General features: G+C 39.1%; 22 non-coding genes across 22 annotated transcripts; all 22 read left to right on the top strand.

The window, feature by feature from the left end:
- Positions 1 to 224: 224 nt before the first annotated feature.
- On the top strand, positions 225 to 336 carry trnal-caa (transfer RNA leucine (anticodon CAA)). The gene is made up of 2 exons: positions 225 to 262; positions 291 to 336. It is a non-coding gene; the product is annotated as a tRNA-Leu (tRNA).
- Positions 337 to 871: 535 nt separating this feature from the next.
- On the top strand, positions 872 to 983 carry trnal-caa (transfer RNA leucine (anticodon CAA)). The gene is made up of 2 exons: positions 872 to 909; positions 938 to 983. It is a non-coding gene; the product is annotated as a tRNA-Leu (tRNA).
- A 671-nt stretch (positions 984 to 1,654) lies between these two features.
- Positions 1,655 to 1,766, top strand: trnal-caa (transfer RNA leucine (anticodon CAA)). Its single transcript has 2 exons — positions 1,655 to 1,692; positions 1,721 to 1,766. It is a non-coding gene; the product is annotated as a tRNA-Leu (tRNA).
- A 534-nt stretch (positions 1,767 to 2,300) lies between these two features.
- Positions 2,301 to 2,412, top strand: trnal-caa (transfer RNA leucine (anticodon CAA)). The gene is made up of 2 exons: positions 2,301 to 2,338; positions 2,367 to 2,412. It is a non-coding gene; the product is annotated as a tRNA-Leu (tRNA).
- A 546-nt stretch (positions 2,413 to 2,958) lies between these two features.
- On the top strand, positions 2,959 to 3,069 carry trnal-caa (transfer RNA leucine (anticodon CAA)). Its single transcript has 2 exons — positions 2,959 to 2,996; positions 3,024 to 3,069. It is a non-coding gene; the product is annotated as a tRNA-Leu (tRNA).
- A 546-nt stretch (positions 3,070 to 3,615) lies between these two features.
- trnal-caa (transfer RNA leucine (anticodon CAA)) lies at positions 3,616 to 3,727 on the top strand. Its single transcript has 2 exons — positions 3,616 to 3,653; positions 3,682 to 3,727. It is a non-coding gene; the product is annotated as a tRNA-Leu (tRNA).
- Positions 3,728 to 4,273: 546 nt separating this feature from the next.
- trnal-caa (transfer RNA leucine (anticodon CAA)) lies at positions 4,274 to 4,385 on the top strand. Its single transcript has 2 exons — positions 4,274 to 4,311; positions 4,340 to 4,385. It is a non-coding gene; the product is annotated as a tRNA-Leu (tRNA).
- A 545-nt stretch (positions 4,386 to 4,930) lies between these two features.
- Positions 4,931 to 5,042, top strand: trnal-caa (transfer RNA leucine (anticodon CAA)). The gene is made up of 2 exons: positions 4,931 to 4,968; positions 4,997 to 5,042. It is a non-coding gene; the product is annotated as a tRNA-Leu (tRNA).
- Positions 5,043 to 5,587: 545 nt separating this feature from the next.
- trnal-caa (transfer RNA leucine (anticodon CAA)) lies at positions 5,588 to 5,699 on the top strand. The gene is made up of 2 exons: positions 5,588 to 5,625; positions 5,654 to 5,699. It is a non-coding gene; the product is annotated as a tRNA-Leu (tRNA).
- A 546-nt stretch (positions 5,700 to 6,245) lies between these two features.
- trnal-caa (transfer RNA leucine (anticodon CAA)) lies at positions 6,246 to 6,357 on the top strand. Its single transcript has 2 exons — positions 6,246 to 6,283; positions 6,312 to 6,357. It is a non-coding gene; the product is annotated as a tRNA-Leu (tRNA).
- A 546-nt stretch (positions 6,358 to 6,903) lies between these two features.
- trnal-caa (transfer RNA leucine (anticodon CAA)) lies at positions 6,904 to 7,015 on the top strand. The gene is made up of 2 exons: positions 6,904 to 6,941; positions 6,970 to 7,015. It is a non-coding gene; the product is annotated as a tRNA-Leu (tRNA).
- Positions 7,016 to 7,561: 546 nt separating this feature from the next.
- Positions 7,562 to 7,673, top strand: trnal-caa (transfer RNA leucine (anticodon CAA)). The gene is made up of 2 exons: positions 7,562 to 7,599; positions 7,628 to 7,673. It is a non-coding gene; the product is annotated as a tRNA-Leu (tRNA).
- A 547-nt stretch (positions 7,674 to 8,220) lies between these two features.
- Positions 8,221 to 8,332, top strand: trnal-caa (transfer RNA leucine (anticodon CAA)). Its single transcript has 2 exons — positions 8,221 to 8,258; positions 8,287 to 8,332. It is a non-coding gene; the product is annotated as a tRNA-Leu (tRNA).
- A 668-nt stretch (positions 8,333 to 9,000) lies between these two features.
- trnal-caa (transfer RNA leucine (anticodon CAA)) lies at positions 9,001 to 9,112 on the top strand. The gene is made up of 2 exons: positions 9,001 to 9,038; positions 9,067 to 9,112. It is a non-coding gene; the product is annotated as a tRNA-Leu (tRNA).
- A 533-nt stretch (positions 9,113 to 9,645) lies between these two features.
- trnal-caa (transfer RNA leucine (anticodon CAA)) lies at positions 9,646 to 9,757 on the top strand. The gene is made up of 2 exons: positions 9,646 to 9,683; positions 9,712 to 9,757. It is a non-coding gene; the product is annotated as a tRNA-Leu (tRNA).
- A 545-nt stretch (positions 9,758 to 10,302) lies between these two features.
- On the top strand, positions 10,303 to 10,414 carry trnal-caa (transfer RNA leucine (anticodon CAA)). The gene is made up of 2 exons: positions 10,303 to 10,340; positions 10,369 to 10,414. It is a non-coding gene; the product is annotated as a tRNA-Leu (tRNA).
- Positions 10,415 to 10,959: 545 nt separating this feature from the next.
- On the top strand, positions 10,960 to 11,071 carry trnal-caa (transfer RNA leucine (anticodon CAA)). Its single transcript has 2 exons — positions 10,960 to 10,997; positions 11,026 to 11,071. It is a non-coding gene; the product is annotated as a tRNA-Leu (tRNA).
- A 547-nt stretch (positions 11,072 to 11,618) lies between these two features.
- Positions 11,619 to 11,730, top strand: trnal-caa (transfer RNA leucine (anticodon CAA)). The gene is made up of 2 exons: positions 11,619 to 11,656; positions 11,685 to 11,730. It is a non-coding gene; the product is annotated as a tRNA-Leu (tRNA).
- A 545-nt stretch (positions 11,731 to 12,275) lies between these two features.
- trnal-caa (transfer RNA leucine (anticodon CAA)) lies at positions 12,276 to 12,387 on the top strand. The gene is made up of 2 exons: positions 12,276 to 12,313; positions 12,342 to 12,387. It is a non-coding gene; the product is annotated as a tRNA-Leu (tRNA).
- Positions 12,388 to 12,933: 546 nt separating this feature from the next.
- Positions 12,934 to 13,045, top strand: trnal-caa (transfer RNA leucine (anticodon CAA)). The gene is made up of 2 exons: positions 12,934 to 12,971; positions 13,000 to 13,045. It is a non-coding gene; the product is annotated as a tRNA-Leu (tRNA).
- Positions 13,046 to 13,591: 546 nt separating this feature from the next.
- Positions 13,592 to 13,703, top strand: trnal-caa (transfer RNA leucine (anticodon CAA)). Its single transcript has 2 exons — positions 13,592 to 13,629; positions 13,658 to 13,703. It is a non-coding gene; the product is annotated as a tRNA-Leu (tRNA).
- A 546-nt stretch (positions 13,704 to 14,249) lies between these two features.
- trnal-caa (transfer RNA leucine (anticodon CAA)) lies at positions 14,250 to 14,361 on the top strand. Its single transcript has 2 exons — positions 14,250 to 14,287; positions 14,316 to 14,361. It is a non-coding gene; the product is annotated as a tRNA-Leu (tRNA).
- Positions 14,362 to 14,782: the final 421 nt, after the last annotated feature.

Genomic DNA, 14,782 nt, shown 5'->3' with positions numbered 1-14,782 from the left:
GCGCCAAACTCAAGAATTTTCACCCTCTCAGTTGCTGAGTTTTCTGATTCCCCAATGGAGGTGCGGGATCTACTCACACTTCTGACAAATGCTCTTTTGGATGACTAGACTAGAAATAGAAATGGAATTAATTATGAGACAACAAAATATATATTTTACATCCTTTATTATGCCATCTGAACAACTTCACTGATAGAATTGCACCTCAACTACTTGCAGAATATGTCAGAATGGCCGAGTGGTCTAAGGCGCCAGACTCAAGACATCATCCCCTTCTCAGTTGCTGAGGTTTCTGGTCTCCAAATGGAGGCGTGGGTTCAAATCCCACTTCTGACAATGGTTCTGACAAACTTGGAATCAACGTTTTGGGTAGTAAATGTCTAAGTTTGTAGACACCTTTTGCTTAACTCTTCTAGTGATGAAACTGTCCTTTCCAGCCTCCAAATGTAGCCTTGGGTTCAAATCTGACTTCTGACAAAGACTCTTTTTTAGTGAGCAGACTAGAAATACAATTGTAACTAATTATGAGACAATCAAAAATATATATATTTGGATCCTTTATTTTTTCCATCTGACCAACTTCACTGTGGGAATTGCACTTCAGTTATTTGGGTGAATATGTCAAAAAGGCACAGTGCTCCAAGGCGCCAAACTCAAGAATTTTCACCCCTCTCAGTTGCTGAGTTTTCTGATACCCCAATGGAGGTGCGGGATCTACTCACATCTTCTGACAAATGCTCTTTTGGAATGACTAGACTAGAAATAGAAATGGAATTAATTATGAGACAACAAATAATATATTTTACATCCTTTATTATGCCATCTGAACAACTTCACTGATAGAATTGCACCTCAACTACTTGCAGAATATGTCAGAATGGCCGAGTGGTCTAAGGCGACAGACTCAAGACACATCCCCCTTCTCAGTTGCTGAGGTTTCTGGTCTCCAAATGGAGGCGTGGGTTCAAATCCCACTTCTGACAATGGATCTTTTGAAGTCAACTGACTTGGAATCAACGTTTAGAGAGTAAATTCTACAGTTTGGACACTTTGCTTCGCTTCTAACCAGCTCTAAGTGATAAAAACTGTCCTTTCCAGCCTCCAAATGTAGCCTTGGGTTCAAAATCGGACTTCTGACAAAGACTCTTTTGTAGTGAGCAGACTAGAAATATAATTGTAACCTAATTATGAGACAATCAAAAATATATATATTTGGATTCTTTATTTTTTCCATCTGACCAACTTCACTGTGAGAATTGCACTTCAGTTATTTGGGTGAATATGTCAAAAAGGCACAGTGCTCCAAGGCGCCAAACTCAAGAATTTTCACCCCTCTCAGTTGCTGAGTTTTCTGATTCCCCAATGGAGGTGCGGGATCTACTCACACTTCTGACAAATGCTCTTTTGGAATGACTAGACTAGAAATAGAAATGGAATTAATTATGAGACAACAAATAATATATTTTACATCCTTTATTATGACATCTGAAGAACTTCACTGATAGAATTTCACCTCACTATTTGCGGAATATGACTAGACTAGAAATAGAAATGGAATTAATTATGAGAAAACAAATAATATATTTTACATCCTTTATTATGACATCTGAAGAACTTCACTGATAGAATTTCACCTCAACTATTTGCGGAATATGTCAGAATGGCCGAGTGGTCTAAGGCGCCAGACTCAAGACACATCCCCCTTCTCAGTTGCTGAGGTTTCTGGTCTCCAAATGGAGGCGTGGGTTCAAATCCCACTTCTGACAATGGTTCTTTTCAAGTCAACTGACTTGCAATCAACGTTTAGAGATTTAATTCTACAGTTTGGACACTTTCCTTCGCTTCTAACCAGCTCTAGTGATAAAACTGTCCCTATGTAGCCTTGGATTCAAATCGGACTTCTGACAAAGACTCTTTTGTAGTGAGCAGACTAGAAATACAATTGTAACTAATTATGAGACAATCAAAATATATATATTTGGATCCTTTATTTTTTCCATCTGACCAACTTCACTGTGAGGAATTGCACTTCAGTTATTTGGGTGAATATGTCAAAAAGGCACAGTGCTCCAAGGCGCCAAACTCAAGAATTTTCACCCCTCTCAGTTGCTGAGTTTTCTGATTCCCCAATGGAGGTGCGGGATCTACTCACACTTCTGACAAATGCTCTTTTGGAATGACTAGACTAGAAATAGAAATGGAATTAATTATGAGACAACAAATAATATATTTTACATCCTTTATTATGCCATCTGAACAACTTCACTGATAGAATTGCACCTCAACTACTTGCAGAATATGTCAGAATGGCCGAGTGGTCTAAGGCGCCAGACTCAAGACACATCCCCCTTCTCAGTTGCTGAGGTTTCTGGTCTCCAAATGGAGGCGTGGGTTCAAATCCCACTTCTGACAATGGATCTTTTGAAGTCAACTGACTTGGAATCAACGTTTAGAGAGTAAATTCTACAGTTTGGACACTTTGCTTCGCTTCTAACCAGCTCTAGTGATAAAACTGTCCTTTCCAGCCTCCAAATGTAGCCTTGGGTTCAAATCGGACTTCTGACAAAGACTCTTTTGTAGTGAGCAGACTAGAAATATAATTGTAACTAATTATGAGACAATCAAAAATATATATATTTGGATCCTTTATTTTTTCCATCTGACCAACTTCACTGTGAGAATTGCACTTCAGTTATTTGGGTGAATATGTCAAAAAGGCACAGTGCTCCAAGGCGCCAAACTCAAGAATTTTCACCCCTCTCAGTTGCTGAGTTTTCTGATTCCCCAATGGAGGTGCGGGATCTACTCACACTTCTGACAAATGCTCTTTTGGAATGACTAGACTAGAAATAGAAATGGAATTAATTATGAGACAACAAATAATATATTTTACATCCTTTATTATGACATCTGAAGAACTTCACTGATAGAATTTCACCTCAACTATTTGCGGAATATGTCAGAATGGCCGAGTGGTCTAAGGCGCCAGACTCAAACACATCCCCCTTCTCAGTTGCTGAGGTTTCTGGTCTCCAAATGGAGGCGTGGGTTCAAATCCCACTTCTGACAATGGTTCTTTTGAAGTCAACTGACTTGCAATCAACGTTTAGAGATTTAATTCTACAGTTTGGACACTTTCCTTCGCTTCTAACCAGCTCTAGTGATAAAACTGTCCTTTCCAGCCTCCAAATGTAGCCTTGGATTCAAATCGGACTTCTGACAAAGACTCTTTTGTAGTGAGCAGACTAGAAATACAATTGTAACTAATTATGAGACAATCAAAAATATATATATTTGGATCCTTTATTTTTTCCATCTGACCAACTTCACTGTGAGAATTGCACTTCAGTTATTTGGGTGAATATGTCAAAAAGGCACAGTGCTCCAAGGCGCCAAACTCAAGAATTTTCACCCCTCTCAGTTGCTGAGTTTTCTGATTCCCCAATGGAGGTGCGGGATCTACTCACACTTCTGACAAATGCTCTTTTGGAATGACTAGACTAGAAATAGAAATGGAATTAATTATGAGACAACAAATAATATATTTTACATCCTTTATTATGCCATCTGAACAACTTCACTGATAGAATTGCACCTCAACTACTTGCAGAATATGTCAGAATGGCCGAGTGGTCTAAGGCGCCAGACTCAAGACACATCCCCCTTCTCAGTTGCTGAGGTTTCTGGTCTCCAAATGGAGGCGTGGGTTCAAATCCCACTTCTGACAATGGATCTTTTGAAGTCAACTGACTTGGAATCAACGTTTAGAGAGTAAATTCTACAGTTTGGACACTTTGCTTCGCTTCTAACCAGCTCTAGTGATAAAACTGTCCTTTCCAGCCTCCAAATGTAGCCTTGGGTTCAAATCGGACTTCTGACAAAGACTCTTTTGTAGTGAGCAGACTAGAAATATAATTGTAACTAATTATGAGACAATCAAAAATATATATATTTGGATCCTTTATTTTTTCCATCTGACCAACTTCACTGTGAGAATTGCACTTCAGTTATTTGGGTGAATATGTCAAAAAGGCACAGTGCTCCAAGGCGCCAAACTCAAGAATTTTCACCCCTCTCAGTTGCTGAGTTTTCTGATTCCCCAATGGAGGTGCGGGATCTACTCACACTTCTGACAAATGCTCTTTTGGAATGACTAGACTAGAAATAGAAATGGAATTAATTATGAGACAACAAATAATATATTTTACATCCTTTATTATGACATCTGAAGAACTTCACTGATAGAATTTCACCTCAACTATTTGCGGAATATGTCAGAATGGCCGAGTGGTCTAAGGCGCCAGACTCAAGACACATCCCCCTTCTCAGTTGCTGAGGTTTCTGGTCTCCAAATGGAGGCGTGGGTTCAAATCCCACTTCTGACAATGGATCTTTTGAAGTCAACTGACTTGCAATCAACGTTTAGAGAGTAAATTCTACAGTTTGGACACTTTCCTTCGCTTCTAACCAGCTCTAGTGATAAAACTGTCCTTTCCAGCCTCCAAATGTAGCCTTGGTTCAAATCGGACTTCTGACAAAGACTCTTTTGTAGTGAGCAGACTAGAAATACAATTGTAACTAATTATGAGACAATCAAAAATATATATATTTGGATCCTTTATTTTTTCCATCTGACCAACTTCACTGTGAGAATTGCACTTCAGTTATTTGGGTGAATATGTCAAAAAGGCACAGTGCTCCAAGGCGCCAAACTCAAGAATTTTCACCCCTCTCAGTTGCTGAGTTTTCTGATTCCCCAATGGAGGTGCGGGATCTACTCACACTTCTGACAAATGCTCTTTTGGAATGACTAGACTAGAAATAGAAATGGAATTAATTATGAGACAACAAATAATATATTTTACATCCTTTATTATGCCATCTGAACAACTTCACTGATAGAATTGCACCTCAACTACTTGCAGAATATGTCAGAATGGCCGAGTGGTCTAAGGCGCCAGACTCAAGACACATCCCCCTTCTCAGTTGCTGAGGTTTCTGGTCTCCAAATGGAGGCGTGGGTTCAAATCCCACTTCTGACAATGGATCTTTTGAAGTCAACTGACTTGGAATCAACGTTTAGAGAGTAAATTCTACAGTTTGGACACTTTCTTCGCTTCTAACCAGCTCTAGTGATTAAACTGTCCTTTCCAGCCTCCAAATGTAGCCTTGGGTTCAAATCGGACTTCTGACAAAGACTCTTTTGTAGTGAGCAGACTAGAAATATAATTGTAACTAATTATGAGACAATCAAAAATATATATATTTGGATCCTTTATTTTTTCCATCTGACCAACTTCACTGTGAGAATTGCACTTCAGTTATTTGGGTGAATATGTCAAAAAGGCACAGTGCTCCAAGGCGCCAAACTCAAGAATTTTCACCCCTCTCAGTTGCTGAGTTTTCTGATTCCCCAATGGAGGTGCGGGATCTACTCACACTTCTGACAAATGCTCTTTTGGAATGACTAGACTAGAAATAGAAATGGAATTAATTATGAGACAACAAATAATATATTTTACATCCTTTATTATGCCATCTGAACAACTTCACTGATAGAATTGCATCTCAACTACTTGTAGAATATGTCAGAATGGCCGAGTGGTCTAAGGCACCAGACTCAAGACACATCCCCCTTCTCAGTTGCTGAGGTTTCTGGTCTCCAAATGGAGGCGTGGGTTCAAATCCCACTTCTGACAATGGATCTTTTGAAGTCAGCTGACTTGGAATCAACGTTTAGAGAGTAAATTCTACAGTTTGGACACTTTACTTAGCCTCTAACCAACTCTAGTGATAAAACTGTCCTTTCCAGCCTCCAAATGTAGCCTTGGGTTCAAATCTGACTTCTGACAAAGACTCTTTTTTAGTGAGCAGACTAGAAATACAATTGTAACTAATTATGAGACAATCAAAAATATATATATTTGGATCCTTTATTTTTTCCATCTGACCAACTTCACTGTGAGAATTGCACTTCAGTTATTTGGGTGAATATGTCAAAAAGGCACAGTGCTCCAAGGCGCCAAACTCAAGAATTTTCACCCCTCTCAGTTGCTGAGTTTTCTGATTCCCCAATGGAGGTGCGGGATCTACTCACACTTCTGACAAATGCTCTTTTGGAATGACTAGACTAGAAATAGAAATGGAATTAATTATGAGACAACAAATAATATATTTTACATCCTTTATTATGACATCTGAAGAACTTCACTGATAGAATTTCACCTCAACTATTTGCAGAATATGTCAGAATGGCCGAGTGGTCTAAGGCGCCAGACTCAAGACACATTCCCCTTCTCAGTTGCTGAGGTTTCTGGTCTCCAAATGGAGGCGTGGGTTCAAATCCCACTTCTGACAATGGTTCTTTTGAAGTCAACTGACTTGCAATCAACGTTTAGAGATTTAATTCTACAGTTTGGACACTTTCCTTCGCTTCTAACCAGCTCTAGTGATAAAACTGTCCTTTCCAGCCTCCAAATGTAGCCTTGGATTCAAATCGGACTTCTGACAAAGACTCTTTTGTAGTGAGCAGACTAGAAATACAATTGTAACTAATTAGGAGACAATCAAAAATATATATATTTGGATCCTTTATTTTTTCCATCTGACCAACTTCACTGTGAGAATTGCACTTCAGTTATTTGGGTGAATATGTCAAAAAGGCACAGTGCTCCAAGGCGCCAAACTCAAGAATTTTCACCCCTCTCAGTTGCTGAGTTTTCTGATTCCTCAATGGAGGTGCGGGATCTACTCACACTTCTGACAAATGCTCTTTTGGAATGACTAGACTAGAAATAGAAATGGAATTAATTATGAGACAACAAATAATATATTTTACATCCTTTATTATGCCATCTGAACAACTTCACTGATAGAATTGCATCTCAATTACTTGTAGAATATGTCAGAATGGCCGAGTGGTCTAAGGCGCCAGACTCAAGACACATCCCCCTTCTCAGTTGCTGAGGTTTCTGGTCTCCAAATGGAGGCGTGGGTTCAAATCCCACTTCTGACAATGGATCTTTTGAAGTCAGCTGACTTGGAATCAACGTTTAGAGAGTAAATTCTACAGTTTGGACACTTTACTTAGCCTCTAACCAACTCTAGTGATGAAACTGTCCTTTCCAGCCTCCAAATGTAGCCTTGGGTTCAAATCTGACTTCTGACAAAGACTCTTTTTTAGTGAGCAGACTAGAAATACAATTGTAACTAATTATGAGACAATCAAAAATATATATATTTGGATCCTTTATTTTTTCCATCTGACCAACTTCACTGTGGGAATTGCACTTCAGTTATTTGGGTGAATATGTCAAAAAGGCACAGTGCTCCAAGGCGCCAAACTCAAGAATTTTCACCCCTCTCAGTTGCTGAGTTTTCTGATACCCCAATGGAGGTGCGGGATCTACTCACACTTCTGACAAATGCTCTTTTGGAATGACTAGACTAGAAATAGAAATGGAATTAATTATGAGACAACAAATAATATATTTTACATCCTTTATTATGCCATCTGAACAACTTCACTGATAGAATTGCACCTCAACTACTTGCAGAATATGTCAGAATGGCCGAGTGGTCTAAGGCGCCAGACTCAAGACACATCCCCCTTCTCAGTTGCTGAGGTTTCTGGTCTCCAAATGGAGGCGTGGGTTCAAATCCCACTTCTGACAATGGATCTTTTGAAGTCAGCTGACTTGGAATCAACGTTTAGAGAGTAAATTCTACAGTTTGGACACTTTACTTAGCCTCTAACCAACTCTAGTGATGAAACTGTCCTTTCCAGCCTCCAAATGTAGCCTTGGGTTCAAATCTGACTTCTGACAAAGACTCTTTTTTAGTGAGCAGACTAGAAATACAATTGTAACTAATTATGAGACAATCAAAAATATATATATTTGGATCCTTTATTTTTTCCATCTGACCAACTTCACTGTGGGAATTGCACTTCAGTTATTTGGGTGAATATGTCAAAAAGGCACAGTGCTCCAAGGCGCCAAACTCAAGAATTTTCACCCCTCTCAGTTGCTGAGTTTTCTGATACCCCAATGGAGGTGCGGGATCTACTCACATCTTCTGACAAATGCTCTTTTGGAATGACTAGACTAGAAATAGAAATGGAATTAATTATGAGACAACAAATAATATATTTTACATCCTTTATTATGCCATCTGAACAACTTCACTGATAGAATTGCACCTCAACTACTTGCAGAATATGTCAGAATGGCCGAGTGGTCTAAGGCGACAGACTCAAGACACATCCCCCTTCTCAGTTGCTGAGGTTTCTGGTCTCCAAATGGAGGCGTGGGTTCAAATCCCACTTCTGACAATGGATCTTTTGAAGTCAACTGACTTGGAATCAACGTTTAGAGAGTAAATTCTACAGTTTGGACACTTTGCTTCGCTTCTAACCAGCTCTAGTGATAAAACTGTCCTTTCCAGCCTCCAAATGTAGCCTTGGGTTCAAATCGGACTTCTGACAAAGACTCTTTTGTAGTGAGCAGACTAGAAATATAATTGTAACTAATTATGAGACAATCAAAAATATATATATTTGGATTCTTTATTTTTTCCATCTGACCAACTTCACTGTGAGAATTGCACTTCAGTTATTTGGGTGAATATGTCAAAAAGGCACAGTGCTCCAAGGCGCCAAACTCAAGAATTTTCACCCCTCTCAGTTGCTGAGTTTTCTGATTCCCCAATGGAGGTGCGGGATCTACTCACACTTCTGACAAATGCTCTTTTGGAATGACTAGACTAGAAATAGAAATGGAATTAATTATGAGACAACAAATAATATATTTTACATCCTTTATTATGACATCTGAAGAACTTCACTGATAGAATTTCACCTCAACTATTTGCGGAATATGACTAGACTAGAAATAGAAATGGAATTAATTATGAGAAAACAAATAATATATTTTACATCCTTTATTATGACATCTGAAGAACTTCACTGATAGAATTTCACCTCAACTATTTGCGGAATATGTCAGAATGGCCGAGTGGTCTAAGGCGCCAGACTCAAGACACATCCCCCTTCTCAGTTGCTGAGGTTTCTGGTCTCCAAATGGAGGCGTGGGTTCAAATCCCACTTCTGACAATGGTTCTTTTCAAGTCAACTGACTTGCAATCAACGTTTAGAGATTTAATTCTACAGTTTGGACACTTTCCTTCGCTTCTAACCAGCTCTAGTGATAAAACTGTCCTATGTAGCCTTGGATTCAAATTGGACTTCTGACAAAGACTCTTTTGTAGTGAGCAGACTAGAAATACAATTGTAACTAATTATGAGACAATCAAAAATATATATATTTGGATCCTTTATTTTTTCCATCTGACCAACTTCACTGTGAGAATTGCACTTCAGTTATTTGGGTGAATATGTCAAAAAGGCACAGTGCTCCAAGGCGCCAAACTCAAGAATTTTCACCCCTCTCAGTTGCTGAGTTTTCTGATTCCCCAATGGAGGTGCGGGATCTACTCACACTTCTGACAAATGCTCTTTTGGAATGACTAGACTAGAAATAGAAATGGAATTAATTATGAGACAACAAATAATATATTTTACATCCTTTATTATGCCATCTGAACAACTTCACTGATAGAATTGCACCTCAACTACTTGCAGAATATGTCAGAATGGCCGAGTGGTCTAAGGCGCCAGACTCAAGACACATCCCCCTTCTCAGTTGCTGAGGTTTCTGGTCTCCAAATGGAGGCGTGGGTTCAAATCCCACTTCTGACAATGGATCTTTTGAAGTCAACTGACTTGGAATCAACGTTTAGAGAGTAAATTCTACAGTTTGGACACTTTGCTTCGCTTCTAACCAGCTCTAGTGATAAAACTGTCCTTTCCAGCCTCCAAATGTAGCCTTGGGTTCAAATCGGACTTCTGACAAAGACTCTTTTGTAGTGAGCAGACTAGAAAATAATTGTAACTAATTATGAGACAATCAAAAATATATATATTTGGATCCTTTATTTTTTCCATCTGACCAACTTCACTGTGAGAATTGCACTTCAGTTATTTGGGTGAATATGTCAAAAAGGCACAGTGCTCCAAGGCGCCAAACTCAAGAATTTTCACCCCTCTCAGTTGCTGAGTTTTCTGATTCCCCAATGGAGGTGCGGGATCTACTCACACTTCTGACAAATGCTCTTTTGGAATGACTAGACTAGAAATAGAAATGGAATTAATTATGAGACAACAAATAATATATTTTACATCCTTTATTATGACATCTGAAGAACTTCACTGATAGAATTTCACCTCAACTATTTGCGGAATATGTCAGAATGGCCAAGTGGTCTAAGGCGCCAGACTCAAAACACATCCCCCTTCTCAGTTGCTGAGGTTTCTGGTCTCCAAATGGAGGCGTGGGTTCAAATCCCACTTCTGACAATGGTTCTTTTGAAGTCAACTGACTTGCAATCAACGTTTAGAGATTTAATTCTACAGTTTGGACACTTTCCTTCGCTTCTAACCAGCTCTAGTGATAAAACTGTCCTTTCCAGCCTCCAAATGTAGCCTTGGATTCAAATCGGACTTCTGACAAAGACTCTTTTGTAGTGAGCAGACTAGAAATACAATTGTAACTAATTATGAGACAATCAAAAATATATATATTTGGATCCTTTATTTTTTCCATCTGACCAACTTCACTGTGAGAATTGCACTTCAGTTATTTGGGTGAATATGTCAAAAAGGCACAGTGCTCCAAGGCGCCAAACTCAAGAATTTTCACCCCTCTCAGTTGCTGAGTTTTCTGATTCCCCAATGGAGGTGCGGGATCTACTCACACTTCTGACAAATGCTCTTTTGGAATGACTAGACTAGAAATAGAAATGGAATTAATTATGAGACAACAAATAATATATTTTACATCCTTTATTATGCATCTGAACAACTTCACTGATAGAATTGCACCTCAACTACTTGCAGAATATGTCAGAATGGCCGAGTGGTCTAAGGCGCCACACTCAAGACACATCCCCCTTCTCAGTTGCTGAGGTTTCTGGTCTCCAAATGGAGGCGTGGGTTCAAATCCCACTTCTGACAATGGATCTTTTGAAGTCAACTGACTTGGAATCAACGTTTAGAGAGTTAAATTCTACAGTTTGGACACTTTGCTTCGCTTCTAACCAGCTCTAGTGATAAAACTGTCCTTTCCAGCCTCCAAATGTAGCCTTGGGTTCAAATCGGACTTCTGACAAAGACTCTTTTGTAGTGAGCAGACTAGAAATATAATTGTAACTAATTATGAGACAATCAAAAATATATATATTTGGATCCTTTATTTTTTCCATCTGACCAACTTCACTGTGAGAATTGCACTTCAGTTATTTGGGTGAATATGTCAAAAAGGCACAGTGCTCCAAGGCGCCAAACTCAAGAATTTTCACCCCTCTCAGTTGCTGAGTTTTCTGATTCCCCAATGGAGGTGCGGGATCTACTCACACTTCTGACAAATGCTCTTTTGGAATGACTAGACTAGAAATAGAAATGGAATTAATTATGAGACAACAAATAATATATTTTACATCCTTTATTATGACATCTGAACAACTTCACTGATAGAATTTCACCTCAACTATTTGCGGAATATGTCAGAATGGCCGAGTGGTCTAAGGCGCCAGACTCAAGACACATCCCCCTTCTCAGTTGCTGAGGTTTCTGGTCTCCAAATGGAGGCGTGGGTTCAAATCCCACTTCTGACAATGGATCTTTTGAAGTCAACTGACTTGCAATCAACGTTTAGAGAGTAAATTCTACAGTTTGGACACTTTCTTCGCTTCTAACCAGCTCTAGTGATAAAACTGTCCTTTCCAGCCTCCAAATGTAGCCTTGGGTTCAAATCGGACTTCTGACAAAGACTCTTTTGTAGTGAGCAGACTAGAAATACAATTGTAACTAATTATGAGACAATCAAAAATATATATATTTGGATCCTTTATTTTTTCCATCTGACCAACTTCACTGTGAGAATTGCACTTCAGTTATTTGGGTGAATATGTCAAAAAGGCACAGTGCTCCAAGGCGCCAAACTCAAGAATTTTCACCCCTCTCAGTTGCTGAGTTTTCTGATTCCCCAATGGAGGTGCGGGATCTACTCACACTTCTGACAAATGCTCTTTTGGAATGACTAGACTAGAAATAGAAATGGAATTAATTATGAGACAACAAATAATATATTTTACATCCTTTATTATGCCATCTGAACAACTTCACTGATAGAATTGCACCTCAACTACTTGCAGAATATGTCAGAATGGCCGAGTGGTCTAAGGCGCCAGACTCAAGACACATCCCCCTTCTCAGTTGCTGAGGTTTCTGGTCTCCAAATGGAGGCGTGGGTTCAAATCCCACTTCTGACAATGGATCTTTTGAAGTCAACTGACTTGGAATCAACGTTTAGAGAGTAAATTCTACAGTTTGGACACTTTACTTCGCTTCTAACCAGCTCTAGTGATGAAACTGTCCTTTCCAGCCTCCAAATGTAGCCTTGGGTTCAAATCGGACTTCTGACAAAGACTCTTTTGTAGTGAGCAGACTAGAAATATAATTGTAACTAATTATGAGACAATCAAAAATATATATATTTGGATCCTTTATTTTTTCCATCTGACCAACTTCACTGTGAGAATTGCACTTCAGTTATTTGGGTGAATATGTCAAAAAGGCACAGTGCTCCAAGGCGCCAAACTCAAGAATTTTCACCCCTCTCAGTTGCTGAGTTTTCTGATTCCCCAATGGAGGTGCGGGATCTACTCACACTTCTGACAAATGCTCTTTTGGAATGACTAGACTAGAAATAGAAATGGAATTAATTATGAGACAACAAATAATATATTTTACATCCTTTATTATGCCATCTGAACAACTTCACTGATAGAATTGCATCTCAATTACTTGTAGAATATGTCAGAATGGCCGAGTGGTCTAAGGCACCAGACTCAAGACACATCCCCCTTCTCAGTTGCTGAGGTTTCTGGTCTCCAAATGGAGGCGTGGGTTCAAATCCCACTTCTGACAATGGATCTTTTGAAGTCAGCTGACTTGGAATCAACGTTTAGAGAGTAAATTCTACAGTTTGGACACTTTACTTAGCCTCTAACCAACTCTAGTGATGAAACTGTCCTTTCCAGCCTCCAAATGTAGCCTTGGGTTCAAATCTGACTTCTGACAAAGACTCTTTTTTAGTGAGCAGACTAGAAATACAATTGTAACTAATTATGAGACAATCAAAAATATATATATTTGGATCCTTTATTTTTTCCATCTGACCAACTTCACTGTGAGAATTGCACTTCAGTTATTTGGGTGAATATGTCAAAAAGGCACAGTGCTCCAAGGCGCCAAACTCAAGAATTTTCACCCCTCTCAGTTGCTGAGTTTTCTGATTCCCCAATGGAGGTGCGGGATCTACTCACACTTCTGACAAATGCTCTTTTGGAATGACTAGACTAGAAATAGAAATGGAATTAATTATGAGACAACAAATAATATATTTTACATCCTTTATTATGACATCTGAATAACTTCACTGATAGAATTTCACCTCAACTATTTGCAGAATATGTCAGAATGGCCGAGTGGTCTAAGGCGCCAGACTCAAGACACATTCCCCTTCTCAGTTGCTGAGGTTTCTGGTCTCCAAATGGAGGCGTGGGTTCAAATCCCACTTCTGACAATGGTTCTTTTGAAGTCAACTGACTTGCAATCAACGTTTAGAGATTTAATTCTACAGTTTGGACACTTTCCTTCGCTTCTAACCAGCTCTAGTGATAAAACTGTCCTTTCCAGCCTCCAAATGTAGCCTTGGATTCAAATCGGACTTCTGACAAAGACTCTTTTGTAGTGAGCAGACTAGAAATACAATTGTAACTAATTAGGAGACAATCAAAAATATATATATTTGGATCCTTTATTTTTTCCATCTGACCAACTTCACTGTGAGAATTGCACTTCAGTTATTTGGGTGAATATGTCAAAAAGGCACAGTGCTCCAAGGCGCCAAACTCAAGAATTTTCACCCCTCTCAGTTGCTGAGTTTTCTGATTCCTCAATGGAGGTGCGGGATCTACTCACACTTCTGACAAATGCTCTTTAGGAATGACTAGACTAGAAATAGAAATGGAATTAATTATGAGACAACAAATAATATATTTTACATCCTTTATTATGCCATCTGAACAACTTCACTGATAGAATTGCATCTCAATTACTTGTAGAATATGTCAGAATGGCCGAGTGGTCTAAGGCGCCAGACTCAAGACACATCCCCCTTCTCAGTTGCTGAGGTTTCTGGTCTCCAAATGGAGGCGTGGGTTCAAATCCCACTTCTGACAATGGATCTTTTGAAGTCAGCTGACTTGGAATCAACGTTTAGAGAGTAAATTCTACAGTTTGGACACTTTACTTAGCCTCTAACCAACTCTAGTGATGAAACTGTCCTTTCCAGCCTCCAAATGTAGCCTTGGGTTCAAATCTGACTTCTGACAAAGACTCTTTTTTAGTGAGCAGACTAGAAATACAATTGTAACTAATTATGAGACAATCAAAAATATATATATTTGGATCCTTTATTTTTTCCATCTGACCAACTTCACTGTGGGAATTGCACTTCAGTTATTTGGGTGAATATGTCAAAAAGGCACAGTGCTCCAAGGCGCCAAACTCAAGAATTTTCACCCCTCTCAGTTGCTGAGTTTTCTGATACCCCAATGGAGGTGCGGGATCTACTCACACTTCTGACAAATGCTCTTTTGG

Source organism: Carassius auratus, unplaced genomic scaffold (assembly GCF_003368295.1).
Source record: "Carassius auratus strain Wakin unplaced genomic scaffold, ASM336829v1 scaf_tig00217550, whole genome shotgun sequence".
Lineage (NCBI taxonomy): Eukaryota > Metazoa > Chordata > Actinopteri > Cypriniformes > Cyprinidae > Carassius > Carassius auratus.
The sequence above is the reverse complement of the archived record's forward strand: the minus strand, read 5'-3'. Positions and strand labels throughout refer to the sequence as shown.